This window comes from Pleurodeles waltl, chromosome 9 (genome assembly GCF_031143425.1).
Source record: "Pleurodeles waltl isolate 20211129_DDA chromosome 9, aPleWal1.hap1.20221129, whole genome shotgun sequence".
NCBI lineage: Eukaryota > Metazoa > Chordata > Amphibia > Caudata > Salamandridae > Pleurodeles > Pleurodeles waltl.
The window spans coordinates 303,014,122-303,027,995 of NC_090448.1; the positions used below are offsets into that span (position 1 = coordinate 303,014,122).

Consider the following 13,874-nt stretch of genomic DNA (forward strand, 5'->3'; position numbering starts at 1 on the left):
ACTTTCACACTACAATCTTGCTCTTGGTGTTTAAACAAATCTAAAAAAATAGATGCAAAAAATACATATGTGAAGTATGCCTGTGGGAAGGACTAGCAAGACACCGCACTAACTAAAGGTCCCATTTAATTTGATTGTTTTCCTCCTTTGTTTAAACTGCATGAAATTCTTTTCAGACCCTTCCAGGATTCTGCGGCTTTGGGTGGCAAATTTGGCGGCCAAAAAAATAAAAATAAAAATAAAATAAAATTGCAGCCCAAAAACCTCAAAATTATGGCATTTTTGCGGTGGCTAAAAAATGTGCCTGGCACAAAAATGCTTCGAGGGCTGGGCTGTCACTGCTGGAGACTGTGCTGTGGCACAATCGGTAATCATGCAGTCTCTCCAGCAGCACACTGCCTCGATTTTTAGGATATTTAGTGTCAGAGAGCAGATTACAGTAGAAACCTACTCTCTGACATCTGACAACCTGCGCGTGCAGAGCAGCAGGGGCTGGGGCAGGGAGGGAGGTGGCTGTGGTGGAGAGCAGGAGAGCCTGTCAATGAGCTGCAAGCCGCTGGGGGCACACAAAGGAGTAAGGCGAGCTGCAGGCTAATTGCACAGGAGGGGCTCTGTGCATTTGAAAGGCAGGCAATAGAGGAAGTTAACGCCTTGCTGTCTGCTAGCCTGTTTCACCCTCACTTTACTGGCTCAGTGTTAGCACAGAGCCAGTAAAGAGAGGATCATTCCCATGTCATGTTTTTTACACAAATTTCGAGGGCACTTTTGTAAAAATCGCAATATCCTGGGGAAAATTTGTTCCATACAGGCAGGATCTACATCAACGTCTGTGTTAAGGGAGTGTCCTAGAACAATCCTTACCGGAGACTGATAAAGCAAGCTTCTTTTGGGCTATATATAGCATGTCTCCTTGTTCAGAGAAGGAAAGGTCCAACTGTTAGCAAAGACTTGCATATTATTTTCCAGCACGCGATGAGGAAAGGGCACATACAGGGCTGAGAGCCACGCAACATGAAGTTGGAGCTATTTGGCAAGCAAGTGAAAGTATCATGTACTTTGAAGCACGGCCGGGGCCTAGGTTTTGTGGGGCCTCGACCAAATTAGGAACATTTGGGGCCCTTGTAGATGTGACATCACAGGAAGTGACATCATAGGAGGGTACATCAATTGAACATTAATGTTCTAGAATTGTTGAGGTAGCTTTGCAAGAAACTACCGACCTGGTGTGAATATCACTAAAATGGCTAACAATTTAAATAATAATCCTAATAAAAATGTATATATTTTTTTAAACTCTATCGCATGGAAATACATAGCAATCAAACTGGCCGAGAAAGATAATCGTAGTTCTCTTCAAAACTGATATGATTGCTTCAATGTTCACTAATTGTTTCAAGAGCATGATTAAAATTCCAAGTCAGATTGTCCCAGAACTATACAGTGGGACTTCAAGTGACTCCCGAGCCCCCACCCTTTATGCTAGTGAAGTTCAAGATAAGGCATGGGGGATCAACAAGAACAGCTAAATGCTAGGTGGGGTAAGTGGCCTGCAAGAACTGCAGAAAACAGAACATAAGATGAGGAGATTACACAAATGTCATACACATGTAGGGGTGGCTAATTTAGACAGGGAGAATCACCAAAGGCTGTCCCACACCTGCTCACAGAGCACTTAAACATAGCAATTACTTTCAAACTCCATTTTTTAAAGAGGCAAACAATTGATATAACTGAAAGACATATATAATGATACCGTAAAGGGAAAACAGCTTGTGACCTGAGACAAAAAGACTACCAAAGATATATAAAGAGACATTAAGCAACAGAACAAAAAGGGGCTACTAGAGTAGACTTCATACAGTTTACAGCTAAATGGAAAGTAAATGTAGCAATGTGCAATAGGTAGGATGGGGGAGGTTGTGTGTGACTTGCAGATTAACGCAAAAGTAATATCAGAGACATACAGTTAAAAAATAATTAAGTCACATGTTCTTAATATCGGAGAAGACACTTGCCAAATCCAAAAGGACAGAACCCTGCCACTCAACTCATATCTAGCCCTAGAACTGATAACAAAATTGTGCCTTCCCCCAGGTAAACCCCGTGGGCTCTTGGTTAAAGAGATAATTAACTGCGATACCTTTCCCATTATCCACAAGTCAATCCAGTCACTCCCCAGGCACCTAACCAAACACTTTTGGTCTCCCATCCTTCAATGGAAGATCTCTCTTCCTGAACCTACTGGCTATCTACTGCCATAGGCTCAGTGTTTGGCAGATCACTCAGTGTGCAATGATGTACTCTACGGAATGCCCCCTCACTTCTCAGCTGCTCTCTTCCCCCATAGTCACCATCTCCTGTACACTGCTTCCCCCTTCACACAGGAGGGCAGTTCTAACTGTGTTCCTGAAAAGCAGTCACTTACCCAGGCCTCGCCATCACTACCGGAGGTTTGGGATTATTTGTTGTGGGAAGAGGCACACATCATAATGTGCTCGCCTAGGCCGGCCCATTGTTATTCTGCATACTACAATGAGCCAGGTGTCTTTGAGAGTGGTCAGACCGACTGTGCACACCTACCTTAAGGCAGTTGCATCCTTTAAGGTTGTGCACCAGTGGCCAAGCCAGCCCACACAAGGAGTTTATCCATAGTAATAAAAACCAATTTTCACCAAGTGGCCTGGCCAGAGGCCTGTCAGTCAACTATGGATTCTCTGACTTTCCTACCTGAAGCGAACACCTTCTTTAGGCTTCACAGCACTCAAATCTTTCAGGGTGACTGCGGTCCATTATCACTTTGCAGGACACTTTGCACACACACAGAGATATTGTAAAACATTTGTTTGGTACTGGGGGACTATTAGTAACAGAAGACATTTTTTGTTGTTTTAATCCATTAGCACCTGCTCTAAATCAGTCCCTTTTAAAAGAAAGCTAGGCTGGCTGAATAAGGTGCTAATCTAGTATGATAAATATGACATACATATTTAAGTTCCAATACTTTTATCATCTCCCGGAGTCAACTTAACCTGCTCGCTACTGCCACCGTTGGAGAGACAAGATTCCAAAAGGAATAAGACTTAAACATATAAAATGAAATAGTCTTAAGTTCTGAAACATCTACCAAAGATGCTGCCAATTAATCAATCACCTATTGCTCCTGACCTAAAGAAAAGCTTTCACAATATACTTCAGCTTTTTATCTTATACAAAAAAAAAAAAAAAAAAAAAAAAAAACATCGCTGGACATCTGAGAAAAAGGTAGTAAAAAAAATGTCAGACGACGACGTAGAGAGGTTTTGAGCCAGCTGAAGGCTTCAATACCAGCCTCAGCTCAGCATCCTGTGAATCTAAGCAAATTTCTGTACTAGAAAAAAATATTACTGTAGTCTGTCTGTTGTGAAGCACTCTTATGTCCATTGCCAGCGCTCGTGCTATGTAAAACTGCCAAAAATACAACGTGGACCATGCCTGTGACCCAGACTCTAGCCTCACCCTCAAAGAAATAAAGATGAAGGGTTACGCTTTAATGCCATAAAGAAATACCCATGTAGTGGATAAATTGCGCAGTGAGAAACTGGAAAATCTAGGATCACTCCCAACTTCCCTGTCTGACCTGACTGTGTGATCCTAGGCAAATGCTTTATTTAACCAACCTCTATTTTGTTCATTATCACACATCAGAACACATTCAAATACGTGCAGTCAGGGTGTGTGCAGTACAACACTTCATTTGTTTGATGTAATAGATTGTAATTTTGTTGCATGTTTTATAAGGATGTAGCTCACATACAGGGTACACATGAACCCTGACTGCCTCTTACTCAGTGCCACTAGAATTATTCGATTTTACGGTTGCATAGTTTTCAGCATAATTATGGATTTAACTTGCAGCATAAACCATCTGCTCCATAGCTTCTTTTTTTTAAATAAAAAAAATTGTTTTGTTTCTAGCTCAAAGGGATCAAATGTTACTAAAAACTCAGCAACATTTGTCACTGCACAGTGGAAAGCCCTTTGCAAAGGGCTAACTGGTCACCTTTATATTGATCATTGCTGTATTTGGATGAATGACAAAATAATGAGGTAATACAGGAGTTAATACTATCACAAAATGTGCCTGCATTATGCCACACAATTTGCCTTTCCTTGTTGTATATAATAGTAAACCCAGTCACCCAACTTGTACTTTATTGGCACATAATTGCAGTGGTCCTGCTCTTAGTTCACTAATACCATTATCAGGACAGATTCAGCAATGTTTCTTAGTTCATGTTAAAAGACTCACTTTTACTAAATATATCTCAATCCAGTGATATAATCCGATGTACCAAAAGTAAAATGTTTGTGTGTGTGTTACAGAAGTGTTTTTTTTATTTTTTATTTTGATGATGCCTGACTCTTCTTTCCTCCATCGTAAGTAAAAGGAACATTTTTTATTTCTTTTGTTGTAAACCCTGCCAGCCACTTTCCTTTTCATTCATTTAAAGGCAGGGCTCATTTCACACCTAAGGGCCCATCCAAATGATGTTGTCATGCAGATGCAGCAATTAGATTTCTGATGCCCTTTCAGCCCATGGCTGCGAGGCCCAGGGGGAGGAGGCCACCTTCCTTTGCGCATCTCTAAACCACTGCTGCTCTCTGAGCCTGGCAACACTGGTTTTTAAAAGGTGGTGAGCAGGTGAGGGCTCTGCTTTGAGGTCTATTGCCCAACCTAGGTACCATAAAAGGAATCAGTCGCGGATGTTCGCAGACATCCTTAAAAACCCAATACCACCCACCTTTGATTTACACCATCTGGTGGAGTCAGCCCAATCCCATGTGATTTATCCCCAAACCCGTGATGAGCTTGCCCACATGCTGTCAACCCGCCCGTGTTCCTTTTTCGCCCTTATGCTTCTACCCCTTCGAGGTCCAAATGCTCACAGCGGTTTACTTTTCATACCCCAGCAGTCACTTTTTTGCAGTTACATTTTTGATGAGAAAATGCATAAGTTAATATGATGCCACCTGCTTTTAAGGGACCAATTACATGGTTTGTATTATATTATAACTGTATGACTAGGTACCGTTTACAAAGGGTGCAAGAATTTGAGAAGATCTGTTCAGCTGGACTGGCTATGGTACCATTTTGGCATTTTCTGGAAGGCTGCAGGCTAGGGGGTTGCTTTCAGAACGATCCATGATTTTATGAACCAGTCACACTGCAAAAGGTAATTTCTAGCTGGAACCCACTACCAACGAACATTTTTGCTACAGAGTTTGGTTTTCAGTCCGGCACAGAGTAAATTAGGCTCGGAAATGTACTAATTGACTGATTTACATATGGTCAAGGACAATCAAACCACATTTAGACAATTTTCAAGAATACAGAGGCTCATCACAGAATAATATCAGTACTGTGAGACTGGCTACAAGCGTACTATTTTTTCCCCATAAAGTACGTAAACACCCAGATTTAAACTCAACCCGTGAAAATCTATGTACTAATACGAACCAGTCAATATTGAACATGTTATTTCTGGGATTTACTTTACAATATTTCTCGGGCATGTGGTGCTCAGTTTACTCTTAATAACAGTGTTCTCCAATTAAAAACCGATTATGAAATACTCTAACAAAAAACACTAATTTTCACACTCGTTACAACTATAAAACGTCTCCAATTGTTGAAAGAAATCCCTTGCCACTTCTGCTTTTTTCGGAAGGTTTGTTACTTAAGTAATGAATCTTATTGTATGGAGTAGAAATGTTACATTTTGCAAGAATCTAAGCAGGAAAGAAAAGAAAAATAAATAAACTTAGGTGAGGAAAACGTTGAAAACCCAAATCAAATGGCAACAGCAGTATAAACTGAATATCTACATAAGTGATTGACAAACAAGTTACTTACCTTCAGTAACTCATTATCTGATAGAGACAATATTTATCTGCAGAAGCCTTACCCTTGGATTTCCCATGCATCAGACAGGATCCAGAAACGTTTGCGTTAGCAGTACCCCTGCGCACAGGCGGCTTTGTTCGGTTCAGCATGGAATAGTCAGCATTGGTGGCGCAGGAAGTGATGTTGCAGTCACCTATAAAGGTGGCACCCAGGCACGCGGATATCAGCTACTTTTCACTGCTTTCCACGTCAGAAGCTAAGAGCCATGAAGTGAACTGACGGATGCGTGTCAAACAATGGTTCTGAAAAGGCAACAACCCTTGCCCCATAAATCTGACTGCAGAGCGGGGAGGCATAGATGGGTCTGTAAGGAATCTGCACCTATATCCTGGCCTGGTGGTGGGCTGCGGACACATTTTCTAAACTAGAAAGTCCTGCAGGACTGAACAGGCGAAATACTCATCCCTTTGGACCTGACTGTGCAGGCAGTAGAGTTTGGTTAACATGTGCAGGGACGCCCATGTTGCTGCCTGGCAGATGTCTAGGACTGGGACTCCGTGAGCTAATGTAGTGGTTGCAGCTTTTCCTCTGGTGGAACTGGCCCTCAAGAGGCTGCTTTTTAGCTAGAGAAAGGCAGATTCTGAAACAGTGACCTAGCTCAAAATGGTTTGTTTCTGTACTGCCCAACCTTTTTTCACTCCAAAATACCCCACAAAGATATGGTCGTTCACCCGAAACTCTTTTGTGCGACCAAGATAGAACGACAATGCTCTTATTGGGCAGAGGCGTGGAGTCGCTCCTGTTCTTTAGAGGGATGTGGAGGAGTGTAAAAGGTGGGCAGGGAGACAGACTGTCCCAAATGGAATGGGGTCACCACTTTTGGAAAGAAAGAAGCCTGTGTGCGAAGCACCACCTTGTCAGGGAGCACAGTAAGGTAGGGAGGCATGAAGGATAAAGCTTGCAGATCACTCGCCCTGTGGGCAGATGTTGCCACTAGAAAGGCTGTCTTGATGGTAAGCAGTCGAAGGGGACAGTTGTGTAGTGGCTCGAAAGGAGCACATAAGGTACATAACAACCAAACTCAGGTCCCACTGAGATAGAAGATCCTCTCGAAGGGGCAGCCTTTCACTACTGTCAGATATGGTGGGGGAAGGGAGAGGTGTCTGCCTTTGGCCCAGTCACGATTCGTAAGCTACCACCGCAGGTCCTTTGTAGTTCCCTCTGAGATCTGAACCATTTCGGAGAGATTCGCCTGATGCTGTGCCAACTGGAACTTCAGGTCCCACTGCAGAGCCACATATGCCATCTGGTATGATTCACCAGCAGGATGCCATGAGGCCCTGCAAACTCAGTCATTCTCACCTAAATCCAGGATGAAGGCTGGAACATCGGTATCATAACCCGAATATCCTGGACTCACTGCCCAGGAGGATAAGCCCAAAACTGCACTGTGTCCAGAACAGCTCCAATGAAAGGGAGCGTCTGAGTAGGAGTCAGGTGTGACTGTGGCACATTTACAGAGAACCGAAGCGAATGCAGGAGGTCAGTCATAGTCTTAAGGTGGGAGACAACAGTCTCTGGGGAGGCCGCCTTCAACAGCCAGTCTTCAAGGTTGACAGACTGAAAACCCTAACCTGTGCAGATAAGCTGCAACCACCGCCTTCAGCCTGGTGAACACCCAAGGGGTGCTGGTAAGGCCAATGGGAAGCACTGTGAACTGAAAGTGCTTGTGTGGCCTACCTTGAACTGCAGGCAATGCCTATGGGCAGGCAGGAGGGGATGTGAAAATAGGCATCCTGCAATTCCAATGCTACCAGCCAGACTCCTTGGTCTAGGACAGATCAGACCGGAGTCAAAGAGAGCATCTTGAATTTCTCCTTTTTGACAGTTTGCAGATTTATAAAATAGGGCAAAGAATTGCGGGAATAACATCCACTGTCTAGTTCTGGATACCGGAACCCTTTCTATAGCACCTTTAGCCAGGAGAGCAGCAACCTTCCCTCGGAGCAAGGCTGTATGATCCTCCGCCAGCAGTTCTTGCAACGGCGATAAGGGGGAGGAAAAGACTGGAAAGGCAGTGAATAGCCCTTCTTAATGATCTGCAAGACCCATTTATCCAACGTTGCGAACTGCCAGCGGAGGAGATGATGCTGGACTCTCGCTCCAACTGGGCACCCCTGGTCTTGCAGAACCAGACTAGGGAGGGCTTAGAGGCTGCAGCTGCCGAGGGGGTTGGCAGCGGACGACTTCTAGCTACCAGACCCACTGAGTAGGAATGCACTGCATCCACGTCCTCGCACAGCTTGGGAAGCTTGTGGTGGATGGTGGCAGGCACAGGGCTGACGCAGTGGCACACCCTTCTGTATCCACGAAAGGGAGATTGAGGGAGAGGTGTCACTGAAAGGCCCCAGGACGTGTTCGTGGCCCGTGAGTTCTTAAAGCGCTTCAGCGCCAGAATCTGCCTTTTCTCCTAAGAGTTGAGTTCTGTGGAAGGACATGTCCATGAGGCTGGCCTGGACATCCACCGAAAAGCCAGATGTTCTCAGCAAGGCATGAAACTCTATGGCCACTGTTGACTAAACTGCTCTGCCCAGCGAGTTATTTGTGTTCGATCCTTACGTAATAGAGAGCTTTGCTGCATCTCTCTGGTCCTCGACTGCGCCTAATCAGGCTCTCCACTGGATTTATGCCCACCCAGCAATACAGTCTGTCCATCCAATTCTGCCCATTATCGATCTCTACAATCTTTGAGAGAGGAAGGCCCTGGCCTCCGTGGGCGTGTGGCAGCACTTGAGCAACCATATCCCATAAGGTATGGGAATAATGGCCAAACAGGCTTTGGGGTGTTCAGTGACCGCAATGCTAGGCATTTTCTTGCCTCACCTATCCAGCCTTTTGGATTCCCTCTTTGGGGGAGCGGAAGGGAGCGTTCCATGGGAAGTTGAGGCTTGGGCTACCAAGCTCCCAGAGGTGGAGTGTTGGGTGAGGAAACTAGGTACACCCAGGGCAGGCAATTATACTATTTACAGGAGTCCCTGTGCGGAGCTTGGACCAAATTCCCAGCAGGACATCAGTCAGTGATCCAATAAAGTGCAAAAGGGGTTTGGGTGAGGAACCCCCAGGCTGAAACACTTCCTTTAAGAGGTTAGCCTTGACCGCCACAGAGGAAAGTTTGAGATCAAGGATCTCTTCTTGCATAAGATGCTCCCTCCTACGTAGCCACTGTGAGGGAAAGAGCAAGCCATTATTTGGAGAGGTGTCCAGTCCACTGGCATCTCCTAGTACCTCATACCAGTTCAATTAAGCTGAGGTCTCTAACTGGTATTCTAAAGGGTCCAGTGACCCCTCATATGCCTCCCCCTGCCAGTTTGTTCTAGAAAACGCTCAGTCAATGGCCTAGGACCAATGGGCCCTGGAATAGACTTTGATCGACACCATTCCTACTCAGTCATCAGGGGTGAGAATGGGGAGAAGGTCACGTTGGCATGACTGGAGCTGATCTGGATTAAGATCCATGAAACCCCATTGGCGCCGAGACTAGAGCTGATGGGGCCTCCCCTGACCCTGTGGGCCCCAAAGGCACTCCAGAGGGGTCAGCCCGTTGAAAGACGAGAAGCATAGGCTCGTAAAGTTCTCTCATTTGAGTGGGTGTCGCTATGGCTCTCGGATACGGGGGAAGTGCGGATTCAGAACTGGCAACAGCTACACAGAACCATGCCAGAAACGCCAATGTACCTCTGTCGCCTCAAACACCAGATGAGGGTTAAGTTGAAGTCCGTTTGGACGACTTCTTCTTGTGCCTCTTCGCCAAGTGTCCCTAGATCCTCAAGTGTGAGGAAGAGTTCTTGGGGCCCCAGGAGCAGTACTGCAACCTTCTTCTTGATCAGGACCGAGACCTCATAGAGGCTGCACTTGCTGATCTTGACTGCCAGGCCGCAATCAGCTTTAGGGACCGCTCCCTCAAAGCTTTCTGCCACATGGGCCAACAGTCTGAGCATGACTTTGGGTTGTGGTCGCGCTCGAGACACCATAAACAGACCAGATTTTAAGAGAGGGGGTGGTCCATAACCGACATGGCACAGTGACATGCGCCACAAGGCATAAAACCTGTCTTCCCCAAAAACATCCTTGCCACACTTCCACAAATGGTTGGCAAAAAGTCGAAAACACCTGTCAGAAAGAGACAGAGGGGTAGCTCTTCTCCGGATCAGCACTAACTGGTGCGGAAAGAGCAGACCTGCCATCCGCGCATCTGGGTGGCCAATATATAGCTGACCACGGCATCACTTTCAGCACCAACAACACAGCGTGGAACCAAAACCACCCAACAGCATGCCCGGATACTGCTCACACAAACGTTTCCAGACCCAGACTGACACCTGGGAAATTCAAGGGTACGGAATCTGCAGCTTAAAGCCTATCAGATTTATGCATACGCATGGTGCAATTATTTTTCTGGAGATTATTCCTGTACAATTTACAAACAGTATGCTTGTCGCAAACACTGAAATTGGAAACCCAACGCCACCAGGCACCAGAATCCCTGCTCCTCTGGAGAACGAAGCCAACACTATTGTAAGCTTGGGCTACTCCTCTTTAGAACTCCATCAAATTAATGTGAAACTCAAAAATTCAGGTAATCTTTCCTAATGCTGTACTCAGCTTCTTCCCATATTAGAGGGTTCAACATTCTGCATGCAGGTATTCCCGCTTCATTACTTCGTCTGCATTATGGACCATGGAGGCGAATGCTTCTCTCTCAACTTCCCTATGCTCCAAAAGCAATATGCCGTTGGAGGCTCACAAACAAGCTACCAGTGCTTTTCCTTTCAGCACACCCCAGGGTTTCAAGGGCTTATACTGTAACATTAGATCTGTGGTAAAACACTCAACTGAAATAGCTTTTACGCCTGTTCCCCAAACATTTGCTTCTTTACCAAGACTTGGTTGAATGTGTATGCAGCAACTTTTCCTTGCATCACACTGCAAGGAAAATATTAGATAGTCAAGCTAGAGAAACCAGGCCCAGAGGCACATTGGCCATTGCATTTCAAGAGTCAAATAATGTAGCAATTATTAATACCCTACAAACAGACTGGGTGTAATTCTGTATTTTTAAAACAGCGGTCTCAACTATGTCACACTGGAAGGGGTGCTTCTCTATCACCCTCCTGGAGCGGAAAACAATTTTAGCCACTCACTAATGGATTACATTGCGCCACACGTACTGGCAGCTAATAGTTTTCTGCTCTTAGACGACTAACTTTCATAGGGGAAAACACTGCAGACACTTGGATGACCCAACCTTTGGCAGACATGGAAATGACTGACCTTCAACAAATAGTGACAGGCCCCACACATAAGGCAGGTCATGCTTTAAAGTTTATTTTTACTAATTCACCAAGGACCAGGAGTGAACCACCATCACCCCTTACAGGGTCTGATCACTACCTGCTCAAGCTACAGATTCTAAAAGACAATGAATCTGCTAAGCCAAGTAGAGCAGCCAAACGAGCAAAAAGACAATAGAAATCAGTCTCTCCCAACTCCTTCTCTAAAATCTTTGATCCTATTAAGATCACACTGAGCAACAATATAGACACAGCCTTTGCGGTTTATCATGGCACGCTTACACAAGCTTTTCATGCGATCATCCCACTCAAGCAAACATCGTCTATCTCAAAGAGAGGCCATGCCTTTTGGTACTCAGATGCATTAAGATCTGAAAAATCTAAGTGTAAACTCCTTGAACGGAAATGGTGTCATATTAAATCCTCCTCCGAAAGAGAAGCCTACAAAGTTATGCTTAGCAGTTAACACAAAAAGATGAAAGTAGCCCACAAACATTCATATAACCAATAACATAAATCAAGCAGGAAATTCTGCTAAAGAACTTTTTAAAGCTCTGAATGAATTCACAAAAGCTTGAGCATGTAATCCAGCCATTCTGCATCACAAATATTATGCGATTCGTTAGTATTAATCTTGCCTTTGTAAAAGTCTGCTATCTATAAAACTTTCCCACCAACTATGGACAATTTGGGAGAGGGTGGGGGAGGAGAATGCTGGCTTGCGCCTAATCAGGCTCTCCAAAGGACTTCTATACACCCAGCATTACAGCCTGCCTATCCAACTCCGTCCGTTATCGATCTCTACTCCGCAGGATTTATGATGTTGGTATTTATGGTAGGGTGTTACACTGACAGGGACTTTCTGGACAACTGAACTCAGACTGTGACTCAAGACTCCTTCAAGTCAGGACCAATGCCGACAAACAAGGGAGTGCAGTAGGGTTCTGTCCAGAGCCCAACACTATTTAATATCCACGTAGCCCTGCTCTCGCAAGTTGTTAAATCATGTGGGGATTGAAATTATGTCATAGGCTGACAATAACCAATTTGTCATTTCTTTCAATAAGCGCCTGCATAAATTCACATCTTAGTTTTCCGACTGTATAAAGAAAAAATTGCTAACTGGATGACCAGCAGTCGTCTTCAATTAAACAGCAACAAGACTGGGATTCTGCTATTTGGAAAGGCTCAGGAGCTCTGGTCTGCGATCTGGTGGCCTGTTGAATTAGGGTCAGCCCTATCCCAAAGACAGGCGGTAGAAAAACATGGCAAAAATATGGATCAGACATTATCCCTGAAAGATCAGTTTAGAGCCACCTGCAGCTCTTGTTTTGCCATATTACGCCTTCTAGGAAAGTCTTCCCCTATTGGCTCCCGTCTGCTTCAAGGAAAATCCTAGTCCAGGTCTTGATTACAAGTTGCCTCGACTACGGGAACGCACTAGTGGTTGTGGCAAAAGACACCCTATTGTCTAAACTTCAGGTCATGCAGAATACTGCCACCCTGCTGATCTGCAACCTACCTCCATGCTCCTCCTCTGTGCCCATTCTGAAAGCTTTGCACCGGCTGCCAGTCAGGAAGTGCGCCATTTTTAAGCTGTGTTGTCTCCCTCATAAAGCGCTGAACGTATCAGCACAAGTCTATCTGCACAACAGACTGCCATTATCGGCCCCCACCACCTAGACAGCTAAGATCCACAAACAAAGCTCTACTACGGATCCCTGCTGCCTGCACCTTAAGATACAATTGTAGATGATTCTCATTTCTGGCTACATTCCTTTGGAATAAACTGGCTTGTTTTTTGCACAGAATTAGATAAGTTCAAAAGACTCTTAAAGACATTACTTTTTTAAAATGTATTGCACAGACTATGGTTAGGGAAGAGCTGACATACACCTTCGGGTGTGAGTTGTTGCGCTATAACAAGTGGCAAAAGAAAGAGAGAAGTGGGAAAGAAGAGCAGTGGTTAGCGAAAACAAGCACTGGCAAACTTAACAGGTTTTGCCTAAGTGATAACTATTGGTTTTATCAATGTTTTCTTAGAGCTGTTGAACTGCACCTCGAGCTGCTGTGCAACATGGCTTAAAGTCAAGCATACAAAAAGCACCATGACGAAGCCAGCATTGATCGTGTCATAGTGCTTTTTTCTTCAAACTACATTGTGCAGCAGCCAGGTTAAGCCATGTTGCACAGCAGCATGGGCTGCTGTACAAGGCTTGAAATAAAAGATCCTTAGTGACCAGCGTTGACCACATTATAATGCTTTTCTTCGTTTTTCTTTTTTTTCTTTCCTTCAACCAAGCACAGGTTTTATCACGTCACAGAAGAGAGGTGCTGGAGAGGAGGGTAGGCGGTGTTGGAGAGGAGGGTAGAAGCAGCAACAATGCAATCGGTTAGGGGGAAACGTTCACTAAATCTCCTGTGCCTAAAAAATTGACAGGTTCTTGTGTAGCAGACTGAATTCACGCTAAAGAAATAGCATCATGAGGGAGGTGGGGAGGGGAGTTCGGGGGGGTGGGGGGAGGGGGTGAAGTAACAACACAAGGGAGAGTGGGAGGAGGACGAGGAGAGACAAGCAACACGAGGGATTGGAGGAAACAGGCCTCAGACATGCACAGTTCAACAGTGCATGTCCAAAT

At 45.0% G+C, this 13,874-nt stretch overlaps 1 protein-coding gene across 4 annotated transcripts in view; it reads right to left on the minus strand.

Moving 5' to 3' along the window:
* DAG1 (dystroglycan 1) overlaps positions 1-13,874 on the minus strand; it is a 136,925-nt gene that overhangs the window by 62,525 nt on the left and 60,526 nt on the right. The window lies entirely within an intron of this gene.